The sequence below is a fragment of the Eulemur rufifrons genome, chromosome 20, assembly GCF_041146395.1.
Source record: "Eulemur rufifrons isolate Redbay chromosome 20, OSU_ERuf_1, whole genome shotgun sequence".
Taxonomy (NCBI): Eukaryota; Metazoa; Chordata; class Mammalia; order Primates; family Lemuridae; genus Eulemur; species Eulemur rufifrons.
In genome coordinates, this window is record NC_091002.1 from 51,958,859 (window position 1) to 51,972,379 (window position 13,521).

The 13,521-nt window shown below is 59.8% G+C and overlaps 1 protein-coding gene across 1 annotated transcript in view; it reads right to left on the minus strand.

Annotated features, from left to right (window-relative positions):
* Positions 1-10,021, minus strand: part of ZBTB46 (zinc finger and BTB domain containing 46) — a 46,646-nt gene extending 36,625 nt beyond the window's left edge. The window contains exon 1 of the mRNA XM_069495492.1: positions 10,008-10,021. The gene's annotated coding sequence lies outside the window, so the exon portion shown is untranslated. The remainder of the gene's footprint in view (positions 1-10,007) is intronic.
* Positions 10,022-13,521: the final 3,500 nt, after the last annotated feature.

A 13,521-nucleotide genomic window follows, 5' to 3' on the forward strand; every position in this document is an offset into this window, starting at 1 on the left:
CTGCTGGGAAGTCAGTTCAGGGGAATTTCCCTGTTTCGTGGGGTGGGAGAAAGGGGAAGAGGCCGCTCTTTATGCCGTGCCTCCTTCCAGGCTGGAGTCTGGCTTCTAGATCTTTCTTTCATCTTTAAGTCACATGATTTTAATGGGCAGCTAAACTCCTATTAGCTGGCTTAGGTTACGGATGAGCATCTAGCAATACCCGTGAACAGGCCAGACCCACAAAGGCAAATTATGCCATGGATTACACCAGGGACACGGAGCCCCTTCCCAGTTGCCAACGCAGCCTCCTCCTCCAGGAAGCCCTCCAGGATGCCCTGGGGGAAGAGCCCCTCTGTCCTTACTCTGACAACACACACTGCGCTAGGCCCGGGAGCCCGTCAGCCCAGGGACCACGTCTCGATGCTGGACAGGCTCAACAGCTACACTCAACCCTTTTCACATTAAACCTGCAATACCAAAATCTTACATTTTTAACTCAAGAAATGGGAAGACGTTTCAAAAATGTCTCGCACTAAGTGCCGAGAGATGGTAGAATAAATGGTAGTAAGACAGACGGCAAACCCGGCCCTGGGTCGTGGACCAGGAGGTGGACAGTGAGGCCACCGGGTGTGGTGAGGGTCCGGTGGAGCGGCACGTGCCCGGGGTCCCCCAGACGTGCGGCTGAGGTTCCGCGTCGGCTGCAACTGGCATCGAGGAGCAGAGCGGCCACTGCTGCGTGTGACCTGTGTCCCCGAGAGGTGTGTTGAGGCCCCAACTTCCAGTGCCCGTGAACACAACCTTATTTGGAAATAAGGTCTCAGCAGATTTCACCAAGATGAGCTCAACAGGCTGGGTGCTAACCCTCCACGACCAGCGTCCTCATGAAATGGGGAAATCATGGCCGCGCACAGTGGCGCACGCCTGTCGTCCCAGCGCCCCGGGAGGCCGAGGCAGGAGGATGCTTGGGCCCAGGAGTTCAAGGCTGCAGTGAGCTGTGATGACGTCACTGCAGTCCAGCCCGGGCCACAGAGCGAGACCCTGTCTCTAAACAATCGGGGGCAGGGAGAGGCAGACCTGGACACAGAGACGCACAGAAAATAGACAATATGAAGACGGAGGAAGAGAAGGCCACACGGCCACAGGCAGAGATTGCCGGAGCCCCAGGAGCTGGAGAAGAGAGGAAGGACCCTCCCCTGGAGCCCCCGGGGCGCGCGGCCGCCCACACGGTGATCTCAGACTTCCGGCCACCACGGCTGGGAGCGGATAAGCTGCTGCTGCCTGAGCTGCCGGACTGCAGACCTTGTCGCAGCAGCCTGGGAAACGAGCCGCACACCAACTGCTTAAAAATTGTAATTCTCTTAGCAAGAAACATGACCAGCTTAACAGAGCAAGAAAACTTTGTCTATAAATTTTACTACAGATCTGGGGTATACTGCGACTTGAAATTTAACTTGAAACACTTGAGCTCCCTGCCACCAAGGAAAGAACAGAGCCCCGGTAAGAAAGCCGTGATTCCTGCTTAAAATAAAGGAGACACTCAGGGGAAATGATGGGATCTTTTCTTCTTCACTTTTTATTTGGAAACTTTCCAAACTATGGAAAAGTTGTCAGAATAATGCAGCTTCGCCACGCTCCTCACCCAGACGCACTATTTAACATTTTGCCACACTTGTTTATATCGAGCAATATGACAGAATCCCAGTTACTTTTCTCGTACGAGTACTTAGAAGTATCCTTGACGACGAGGACGGCCGCCCGTCTGCCTGAGGCCGGGGGGAGGGACGTCCTGGCCCCGGCGCCCGACCCCGGCCCGACGCTGTTTCCAGTCCCAGTGCCGGTGGGGCCGGCCCTGCAGAGCGGCCTCCTCGGATGCTGCGATCGGACAGCTGTCGTGAGCAGGGAAACCACACGCGTAGCGCACAGTGATCATGTCACACAGACACGTCGAGTTGTCACCGCTTGGCTTCCTTTGACGTGTCCTCAGTTTCCACAGTGCATGTGGCATCAACAACACGGGCTGATGAGCATGTGGAGGCCTTGGCGACGGGCCGGCCAGGGGTCCCTCGTCCCCACAGTGGCCGCTTGAGCCGTCCTTCTGCCGCCCCTGCCTGTGGGGGGCCCGGTGCTGCCCCAGGCGGGGACTGAGAAGCAGAGGCCACAGAGCGCCCGGCTTCAGGGTGGCTGGGACAGGCCTGGCTGTCGGGGGGAAGGGCTCGCTGGGGCGGGCAGGGGGCGGGGGGCTCTTCCTCCCTGGGCAGGGCCTGGGCTCGGGGCTCCAGGGCAGGGCCACCCTTCCCACCTCCCAGGGACAGGTTCCAAGGGCCCTTTCAGACATAAAACTCCGTGAGTCCAGGGGAAGAGCTGGAACCGGCCGACGGAGGCCAAGTGTCAGGGGTCGCACAGGGAAAGGTGCTCGGCTCGAGCCTTGGGGGGCCACGGGGGTGCTCGGGGGTCTCCAGGTCTGCCTTACCAGGTGGTCACAGCGCACTGGAGGACGTCAGGGAGGGTTTGACTGAAACGGGCATCAAAATGCGGGCTGGGCGGGGGCTGAAGGAGCCAACCACCCGGCCGCAGCCCAAGCTTCCGGAACTGTGTCGTGGGATCCAGCAAACACTCCCACGCAGCCCCTCTGTTCGGACCGGGAGCCACAGAGCCCAGCACAGGGCCTGGGCTTCACCTTCACGCCCTCCCTGAGCAAACCTGCCCAGCCGGTGGGGCGGGGAGGATGCGGGGATGCCCGAGGCCGATGGGCGCACGGCGTGGTCTTGGCCGGCAGGTGCTGGGCAAACCCTATCTCCTCTCTTCTTTTAAAGTCAAGTTAATCCCGTGACTGCGAGTTTGGCTTAACTTAATGTGAAAACTTCAAAGGTCTGGCCAGGCGTGGTGGCACCCATGCCTGCAGGCCCAGCCACTTGGGAGGCCCAGGCAGGAGGATCCATTGAGCCCAGGACTTTGAGACCAACCTGGGCAGCACAGTGAGACCCCATCTCACACAAAAAATGTAAAGGTTTCTGGGCAGAGCCTAAAAGAAACAAAGTGAAATGTACTGACTCCGAGAAAAGATTTCAAAGAAAAATATGTGAAGCTGGCAAAAGTGAACATACAGTCACAAATCCCTACAGACGGCCGGGGTGCAGGAGGCTCAGAGCCTGCAGGTGTGTGCACATCTTGGACCCACTAATTCCACTTTAAAGACTCTACCTCAAGGAAACAACCCAAAAAGTTAAATTGCTCTGAGATGTTCCGAGCATTCTATGGATGTAAGAAACAACCCAAACGCCTGACAACTGGAAAATGGCTGAGAAAACTACAAAGTATTAAAACTGAAAAAAAACCAACTGGAGGAGCATTAAAAATGTTGTTTATGTGGGTGTTAGAAGTTGGTAAGAAATTAATGGGAGAAACGAGAACAGAAAACCTGGCCCCCGATGTCGCGCCGTGTGTGGTTGTACTCGCTGACCAGGCTCTCGGCTGTTTGCTCGGACTCCTCTTTCCCTCGCAAACCAAGTTCCTTGTTTATATGTATATTTTCTTCTCAGACAAGGTCTTGCTCCGTCGCCCATGCCGGAGTGTAGTGATGTCATCACAGCTCGCTGCAGCCTCAAATTCCTGAGCTCAGCGTCAGCACCTACCACCCAGGAAAATCTAGGTGTGCAGGGTACTGCAAGGACTCACACTTTGCTTTTTTCTTTTTTGAGGCCGGGTCTTGTCTCTCGCCCCACCTGGAGCACAGGGGTGTCATCACCGCTCACTGCAGCCTCCAGCTCCCGGGCTCCAGTGACCCCTCCATTCTGAGTGGCTGGGCCCACAGGCCGCACACCACGCCCAGCCTGGAACTTACACCTTTAACTCTCTCTCGTAAAAGGTTTTTACAGGAAAAATTACCATCTGTACTTTTGCTCAATAGTGAATTCTTACTATTGACATTTTAGAAACAGACGAAAGCGTTAAGTGGAACTGATACACACACTAAACAGGAGAAAACTCTAACTACACTTACAGCACCCGCCAGCAAAGCTGTACACAAAGAGCCTGGTGGGGCTGGGGAGCCGGGAGAGCGGGGAGAGGATGGGAGAGCCCAGGCCCAGCCTTTCTGACCTGCGTGCCCTGAAGTAACACCCAAAACATTTATCGGTGGAGCCTGACCTTTCTGTGTGTGACGCTGGCCCCAAATGCGAATTTGCAGAAAGCTCTGGGGACTGCCCTGAGACGCAAAGAAGGCAGGAGGACCGTTACATTTCACAGGGTCCCCGACCGGCCACCGCAGGCATAACAGCTTCCTTGCCCTCCCGACGCCCAATTTGAAGGTGAGTCCACAGGAGGATGCACCTCAACTCAACGGCTGCTGTCTGGGAGAAGCAGAGCAGCACCCAGCGCCCCGCGGGCGCCCAGGGCGGAACGCAGCCCGGTCTGCCAGCGTGAAACCCTGCGGGAGCGGCGCTGAGGTTAGGGTTAGAATCCATAGTCTGGATCCTGGTACCCCTGCGTCCTCCACCGCACGCCCCAGGACGATTTTCCCCATTCCTGCATCTTCCAATTCCTTTTCCTTGTCCCGACGCCTGCCCTGACCTCAGCCCCCTCGGAAGGTGATGCCCGGAAGGTGACGTATGTGTGGTCCGCACTGGTTTGTAAGAGGAGATGCCCACCAAGGAGCTCCCGCCAGGACTAATGTGACTGAGCAAATGACATCTGAAAAGTGGGCATTCTGGCTGCAGAGGGAGGCTCAGGACAGAGTCTCAAGCCAAAGCACACGCTTTCGTTGAATGCGTGATCACCAAACACACGTCCAGTCTAAGCATCGTGACCACCCTAGAAGTTGAGCATCTCTGATCTGCAAGGGCCCGGGCAGGTGCCCCCGAAGCCCGGGAAACACTGGTCCTCCGGGGTCTGCAGACCCCACCGGGACCGATGATGAAGAACCGGCAGAGCGGCCAGTCCCACCTGAGCAAACCGCTACCTTCTTTAGCCAGCTCACTCCCTACCTCTGAGCGAAGCTGAGTAATTTCTGCTTCTTTAAGAAATTCCTAAGCTGGCTTTGAACCTCCTAAATAAAAGGATACTGCCATTCACAATCTTCAATACTTTAGATGGGACGAGATGAGAACACAAAACAAACCTATTTTAAGACCCAAACAGGGCTGCACCAGACAAGAAAGACTGTGAACGGTGTTCTCTTCACAGCCCATTCCAGGCGTGTATCTGATAAGCCTGACGTTGGCGGTGCTGTCTCGTCACACCACACAGCACTGCTCCTCGACCACCCTCCTTTCTCCTGCCATCTCGGGGCCTGCAGGACAACTCAGTCCTCCCAGCCACCGCATCCCTGCCCCTCACTGCCCCTCCCTTGCCCTGGTGCCCCCCAGGCCAGGTGACCCCGTTCTGCCCAGGCGGCCCTGGGTGCAGATAAGCAGTCCTGCTCTCTGGTTCTGTCACTGCACACGCTGGCCCTGCAACCAGAACACCCCCACCCGCCTCCACCTACGCCAGGTGGGCTGCCGCGGCCGATGGGTGGATGACACGTGTTTAGGACGTGCCCTCCACAACCCAGACACCGACAGCCAGGCCTTCGAGTGTCTTCCCAACTCAGCAAAGCACCTAATCTCCGCAACTTTCAGTGGGTGAGCTCAGGCGAGTCAGGCAGTAAAACAGTGAACCAACACTGCAGCAGGTAAATGCTTAGTCTGGGACAGACCTCGTGTTCTGCCCAAGGAAAAATCACTGCTGGGCTCTCCAGGCTGCGGCAGATACGTAGAGCTGGGCATTAAGAGTGGAAGGAACTGAAGGTCACAGGTCAAACCCACTGTTTGCCAAGAGACAGACACTAGGAAGGTGACGTCCCCAAAGTCCATGGGCTGCACCACCCAGGTGTGCCCACCCTTCCCAGGGCAGCTCGTACGACCTGCAGTTCTCAAGCCCTGTCTGTGTAGCCCACGACGCAGGGGCACCTTCCTCCACGTCACCGTAGAGAGGAGCACACGCAGGGCCACGCGTGCGCACGGCAGGGCAGCGAAGGGGAAGACTTTCTGTCACGTCCAAGAGGCCTCATTTTCTGCAGAGTAGCTGCGAGGAGATGGCGGGATGAGGCAAACAAAATGTCTTAGAAACAAAAGTGTCTGTATCCCGTGCAGGCAGCACTGCTGTCCAGGTTTATATAAATGAAGACATTTTTTTAAATCAAGCATTCACACAGGTGGATCTTTTTTATTTTGTGGGCGCTTGGCGATGACTGGGCCATTAGTAAGTCAGAGAGGCCACCTGGCCAAGAGGGGAAGCAAGAGGACCTCCGATACCTGCTGACACCTGGGGCCAGGAAGAGCTCGGCTTCCGTGGACCCAGGAAGGATTGTGTGGCTGAAACAAAGGCTTCGCAAGGTGTAGACTGAAACTGTGATCCGGCCCCTGCCTGCCCCGCTGCCCATCAGTTCCCCAAAGCCACCTCGGCCCCCGGCCCTGCCCTCTCACCAGCGGGCCACTCTCTGGAAGACAGAAGTTAGAATGGAACTCCCTGCACAGAGGCGAGGCCACTGTGGGCCAGTGCTGGGCAGCAGGGTCTCTGAGTGGCCACGCTGTCCCTCAAGTCATCCTTAGAGACTCAAACGCCCCCCCTGCAGCCGTCTACACTGTCCTCCTCCGAGTTCTCACCAGCCTTTGTCACCACATCGGCTCACATCAGAGCTGCCTGTGTGATTCCCAGCCCATCCCAACAGGCCACCAGCCGCTCAACCTGCCCTCCGGGCTGGTCCATAGCAGGCCCTCAAAATGCCAAAGAACTGCCATCAGTGAGAACCCCCAGAATGTCTCCGATTGGACGCGGAACACATATCAAAACACAAAAGCTCTGTAAACGCTTTTGAAAAATATACTGTTTCTCAACTTTCCATTCTAAAATACCTAGGGTAGCAATTTTTTAATCAAAATTAGAGTTAAATGGCACTGTTGATATTTAGCTATTCAACAGAAAACTTTGCATAAATCATAGCTAGGACAAAATTTTACTGGTTTTGTTTGGTTTTATCCTTTAACAGAATAACTTTTTAGTTTGTCAGAAAAGGTTCTTTCTGTTTTCCATCTACGAATAATACCACAGGGGCACATTCTGTCATCTCCAGCAAACCAGAATCCCAAGCCGGCTTCTGTATGTGCAAGACACGCAGCGTACAAGAGAGAATGGTGGAGAGGAGAAAACCCCTCGGACCCCCTGGCCTAAGACCCCAGCGTCGTCCAAGTTCATGGCCAGAACTAGCCCTACCAAAGCCAGAGCCACAAGAGAGGACAGGAGGACCGTGATTAGGACAAGACAACCGTATTTCACAGACTTAAGTAAGTCTTGTGGCCTTAACAGAAATTTTTAATCGCCCATTTATTCTTAGGAGTCAGGTCATTCAAGCAAACTTGTAGCAACAAGAATTTTTTTTTTTTTTCCCAGGAGAGGGGACAGATTCACAAGGGAATTTTTTTTTAATCCTGTAGAAACACCAGAAAAGACACAGGGGAATTCTTAACAATCTACCAATACTAAAATTATTTTAAGGTAAAATATGTTAAATCAGATCACAAGGAAAAGTCTACATTTTTGACAGAACATGACTTGGGCAAGGACACAAAGCCCCAGAACAGGGGCCACCACGGCAGATGCGGTGACTCAGGTGTGGGGCTGGGAAGGAGCGATGTTTCTGGAACTCCGGCTTCTGTTGCGCAGCGGCTGGCGGGAGGGCGCCTGAGCACAGAAAGTAACAGCAACGTGAGGAATTAGCGCAAGTTCTCAGGCTTGTGGCGCTTCCTAAACACCGTGCACTAAATGGGTCTCCTCAGCTCCTGGAGGCTGGTCTAAGACCTCTGATGGAGAACAGAGCAAGAGAGTCGTACAACTGTCCCAGAAACACGGACCACAGGGACAAAGTGGCCCAATTTTCCTTAATTTGAAAAGCCCCACATAAGGACAATGTTGGAAAGTTCACTCTTAAAATCTAATTCGGTGGAACAGCGTGTGTACATAATACATCCTCCAACAGTGACAGTGTCCACACTGGAGGGTGTTTTTCCTAAATCCTGGAGCAGTTTCACCGCTGCACGGTGTCGACCTGACCTCTGTGCTACCGTGTGGCCAAGGGACCTGGGAAACTGCTGGGGGAGCAACAGGTCAGCCTGGCCTGGCACCTCCCCGGGGCTGGCGCCTCTGGGGACGACAGTCCAGCGGTCCTGCCGTCAGAGAGAGGAGTGGAGCTGAGGTCTGAGCACAGGAACTTGTTTTCACATACAAAACAGCGAAACCTGAACAGAAATTACCTAAGCAGAACAAAATCCTTACATCCAGGATAAGTCGGTGAGAGGCTTTATTAAATGTTGTCCCCAGGCTGGCCTGAAGACAAGACTAAATTTTGGATTTCTAAACTCCTCAAAGTGAGTGCATGCTACCACTCTAAAAAGGAATCCTATAATAACTTCCCACCCCTCTTCCCTTCCGCAAAGGATATGAAAATAATGACTAGCTCTTTAGGGGTCACGGTGTTTAAGTTCCTACTTCCATTGCTGCGACTTCTGCCTAAGTCCTGCCCCCGGCGGCTTGCCCTTTCTGCAAAGAGGCGGCTCTGGTGCCCCGAACTTTTCAGTTCAAAATACCTGCTACTATCATAAAATACACCACGTGGAAGGGCTCTGCTACGCTAAAATACTATTGTTTGCTTCATTATTCCTGTGAAAAGCCCTTCTATAAATTTCCTTTAGATGAACGAGCTATTTTCCACCCCCGTAGAGTGGAAGTGTCGCCTCGCACGGCGTGAGGGCCAACCAGAGACGTAGCCACAAGTCGTCACCACACGGGCGTCAGCTCTGATGATAAACCCGCCTGGAAAGATTCTACCACGGATACAATTAATGAGCGCGGTGCACAGGTGTCTACGCCAGGCCCTCTGCTAAACACGTCTCCTAATTAGCTTTTCTTTAAACAATGCTGATAACAATCTTGTCACCGTCACCGCGCCAAAGGCGTCGCTGAGATTGCAGCACGGAAAGCGGAGGAAATTCACTTCGAATCTCAGTCAAACTTTCTTTTGTTTGTATTTCTCTGGTGTCAGAACGTATCTGTTCTTCGCCCCACTGGGTTTGTACCCAGGTTGCGTGGTCCAGCCCTATTGTGTGCGGTTCGCTAAACCCACAAACAGTGAATTTGTCAGCCGGGCAGGGAGACCCTCAACTAGCCGGAGCCCTCCCCCGGCGCAGAAAATTCCGCATTTGCCGCCGGGATGGAGCTGTCAGACGCCGGCTCGCGCTGCCCGGTGCCACTGACATGTCTATTTACGGAGAAACAAAGACGGGCGCGCAGGGACCCCGCTCGCTCCGCGCGCCCCGGCCGCCCCGCGCGCCCCTCGCGCCGCGCCCCGAGGCCCCGCGCCGGGCCCAGCGGCGACTAAGATGGAGACCGGGCTGGCGCCCGCGTCCGGCCCCCAGGAGGGACAATGACCCTCCAGGCCCGCGGGGCGCAGACCTGCCGCGCCACCTCCCGCAGTTCCGACTCTTGGCAAACTCGGCGCGGGCGGGTCCGGGTGCGGCTTGGCAGCGCGGCGGGGGGCGCGGGGCGCGCGGGCGGGGGGCGCGGGGACGCCCCGGGGCTGCCTCCCGGGGCCAGCGTTGACGCAGCAGAAATTACCAGCTGGAAAATTCCCCTTTCGGAGGTGACGCGGAGGCACCGGGCGGCGGCGGTGGCGGCGGGAGGTGCGGGGGGCCGAGGACGGGCAGCCCCGCCGCCGCCACCGCCGCCGCCTCCGCGTGCGGCCCCGCGGGGTCCCCGCCGCCCGCCCCGCCCACGCCGCGGGGCCCGGGGACCAGGGCGCTCAGCCGGGGTCCCCGCCGCCTCGGAGCTGCGGCGGGCGCGCCGGTCGCCACCGGGAGGGCGCCCCCGCGGGGCGGGGCGTGGCGGGCGGCGGGGCGGGGGCGCGCCTCGGCTCGGAGCGGCCGGGCCCCGAGCTGCCCGGCCCGGCCCCGCCACGACGCGCCGGCCAGCCGCGCGGACAATGAGCCGGCGCCGCTTACCTGTGACCCCATGGGGCGCGGGCGAGGGCGGGCGCCGCGGCTGCCGGACCGGCCGGTGATCGCCGCCGCCGCCGGGCGAGCTGCGTCCGGGCGCGTCCGAGTGCGCGCTCGCCTCGGCCGCTCGGCCGTCCGTCGGTCCGTCCGTCCGTCCGTCAGGCCGGCGCGCGCCCCCGCGCCCGCTCCAACCCCGCGGCCCCCGCCGCCCGCGCGCGCGCCCCGCCCGCGGACCCTGACCCCGCCCCCCGGCGCGCGCCCGGCCGCTGCTGATTGGCCGCGCCGCGCCCCGGCCGCGGCCACCGCCCGGGCCCCGCCCACGCCAGCCCCGCCGCCCGCCCCGCCCCCGGCCCGGCCGGCTCCGCGCCGCGGGGTCGCGGGGGCCGCGGGGACTCGGTTCCCCCCGGGCCCCCCCGTGGGCGGCCGGACAGCGGAAGCGCGGGCTGGAGCTCGCTGGGCATTGTGGGAAGCCCCCTCCCCTGGGCCGGCGCGGGGCTGGGGCGGCGCGCGCGGGGTCCCGTGGCCCGCGTGCCCCTTCCCTGCGGGTGTCGAGCAGCCCGAGACCGCCCGGACAGGAGGGCGAGCTGGGCGAGGGCGCGCCCGCCCTTCCCGACCTCGCGCCCCGGCGCTGCCCGCACGCCTGTTCCTCGGGGGCGCGCTGGTCCCCGGTCACACGGCTGTCCCTGCGCCCCGACGCGCCATCGCCGCGCGCGTCTCGCAAACTTCGCGACTCCCCATCGCCCAGGTGGCTCCGCGGGCCGCTAGCCATGCAGTGAAAAGGCGCTCCCAGGACGTCCCGGGCGCGGGCTGTGGGAGGCCTGGGCACCGCGCGCCCCAGCACCGGGGGATCTTGGCGCTCCGGGGACAGGCGCACCTTGGGGCGCGGGCCACGTGGCGGTGCCTGCCTCCCGGGCTCGGGTTTGGCCAACGAGGAGCGCCGGCTGCCGCCCATCGGCCCTTCCTGTGGAGTCGTCTGCCCCGTGGGGCCTCAGGGCCGGGAGGGGGCAGGAGACGAGCGGCCGGGCCCTGCCCGGGCACCCCGCCTGCAGTCGCGACTCGCGCTGCCCGGGACGAGTCTCCCCAGCCCTGCCCCGGGCGGTGCGGCGACGCCCAGGTGCCCCGGCGCCCCTCTCGCCTCCGCTGCCCTCGAGCTCGCGGGCGGGTGGAATTAGAAGCGCGGATCCGCGTTCCTGGCTGGCCAGCGCGGGGGTAAAGGCCACCTCGTTTCCTCTCCCCGAGCGCGGTGGCGGGAAGGGAGGTGAGCCTGTGGCCGGCCGGCCGCGCAAGGGAGTCAAGCTCGGCGGGGCCAACCAATGGGAAGGGCCTCCCCGCGGGCCCAGCGCCGGCATTCCTCGGGAGGTGGGAGGCGGCGGGCCGCTTTGGATGCTGTCTCAGGCTGTGTAAGGAGGCATTCACGGAGGCAGTGGGAGGGCAGGCTGGGGGGAATTCTCCCTGAGTGAGCAAGGGTGAGCCGCGAGGTCTGGCAGCCAGCGATGAAAGCCTCGGACACTCCCTTGCTGCTGGCTGGCGCCTGGAAATGGCTGTGCAGACACCCGCCCCATCCCCTTACCAGCCCCGTGGGCTGGCAGTGCCAGCCCAGGAGCCCCCGTCTCCAGCCTCTCTTCTGGAGAACCCTCTTGGTCACATCCCCTGGTCTGAAACGACTAACCTCCCTGGCCTTGCGGAGGTAGGGGCTGAGCACAGCCACCCGAGAAGCAAGAAGCGGCAGTCTCTAGGCTTCCAGGAGGGTGTGGCTGGCCACATGCCTTCTCCCTTTCAGGGGACAGAGGGCACTGTCTGCAGGGGTGCCCCCCACGCCTGCCTGCCTGGAGCTCAACTGCAGCCCTCAGAGAGAGGAGACCTAGAGAGACAGGAGACTCGTGGCCGCCCACCCAAACCCGGGAGAACCAGAGCCCTGACGCCTGCCCCAGGGACCTCCTGTGGAGCCCGTCCACTCTCCTTCCTCAGAGAGAGTCCTGCCCCCACCCGCCACCCCAGCAGCCCTGCCAGTGACTGGGGACCAACACCCCGTCTTCTCTCTCCAAGAACCAACAGGTCAATCACCTGGAGGTGAAGCCGACGCCTGAAACAGGCAGAACCAAGAACAATCCCCAAGCAACAGAGATGGCACCCCGATTGAGCCATGCCCAAAGCCCACTGTCCCTCTACACCATATCGTTTTGAGAGCTAATAAACACCTTTACCTCTTAAAAACAAGAAAACAGCAGCAGCTATGGCCTCTCAGGAGAACCGGGGGTAAGGAGAAGGGTCACATAGCTGGCCCCCCCCACGGCCACCTTGATGTGTCCCTGATGGGGGAGGTTGGCCACGTGGTGCCAGGAAGCCCCTTCCTCGGTGCTCAGCATCTGCTCAGCTGCTGCTAGGTTGTCCTCAAGGCGGGCAGGCGCCAGGCTGGGCCGTGACGCCTTTCCTCCTCTGGGGTTCCCTGGACCACCGTGCAGGTGACACATGCTGCACCTCGCCCCTGAGACCTGGCCACAGACCTCCAGAGGGATCTGCCCCCTGAAAACTGGCCAGGAGACAGCTCTGGGGACAGGAGAGGACAGGCATGTGGGGTTGGCCGCAGCAGCACTCGGATTTGAGCATCTCAGCACCCAAGGCCGGGGGGAAGCCAATGGGTGTCTGGGGGCAGCTGGGGGGCCGGGGGCCTGAGGGCACCGTGATGAACTGGACTTGGTCCTTAAGTGGGTGCACAAGACAGGTGAAAGCCAGGGCACAGTTGTCCTTGCTGCATGCTGCAGACGTTCCAGAACCCCCCACCCAGCTACCGGGTAAGCGCGTCTGGAGCCTGCGCAGGGGCCCCTGAGGCTGCGAGGGGATGAGTAGCAACAGGCCTGGGGGCCACGGGCCCAGACCACGGTGCAGAGGCCGGTCGGGTCTGCAGGTGTTCTCGCGATGGCAGCCCTCAGAACATGCCCCTGAACCCAGGGACGTGGGACAAAGTGCTCGAACCACAGACAGCCCTGTGGCTGGTGGGGCCCCCAAAAGGGTCCTGGCACAGCCTTGCACTCACAGCCTCTGCACACCTGTGCCCACAGGACCCCTGTGATGACACCACTTGGACTGGCGCTGGCCAGCTGCCCTCCACCCTCACAGGGGCAGTGGGGCTGGCAGGGGACCGTGCCGGGTGCTGGCACCACCTGAGAGCAGGGACTGCCTCTCCTCACAGGTCTGCGCCTGGGAGGAGATTTGGGAAGGAAAATTATGGAGGAACAACAAGCCTCCCTTCATATTTTCTCTCCTAGTGTCACCCTGGGCAGCCCCCCACGGTTGCCAGGGCCTCACCACCCCCCTATCTTCCCCAAGGCAGCATTTCCTCGTCCACCCCCAGTGGGTTTTCTGTGGTTGTCTTTGTCTCAGTCACTGGTCAGGGAACCTGCCTGTTTATTCACCAGCCAGTGGTGTTGCTCAGTCGTCCCCATGGCAACAGCCCTGGGAGTCCTGCCCCCTCCCAGGGAACTGCCCAGAACCTGTCCCTGCCCTCTCCAGGACGCTGCTG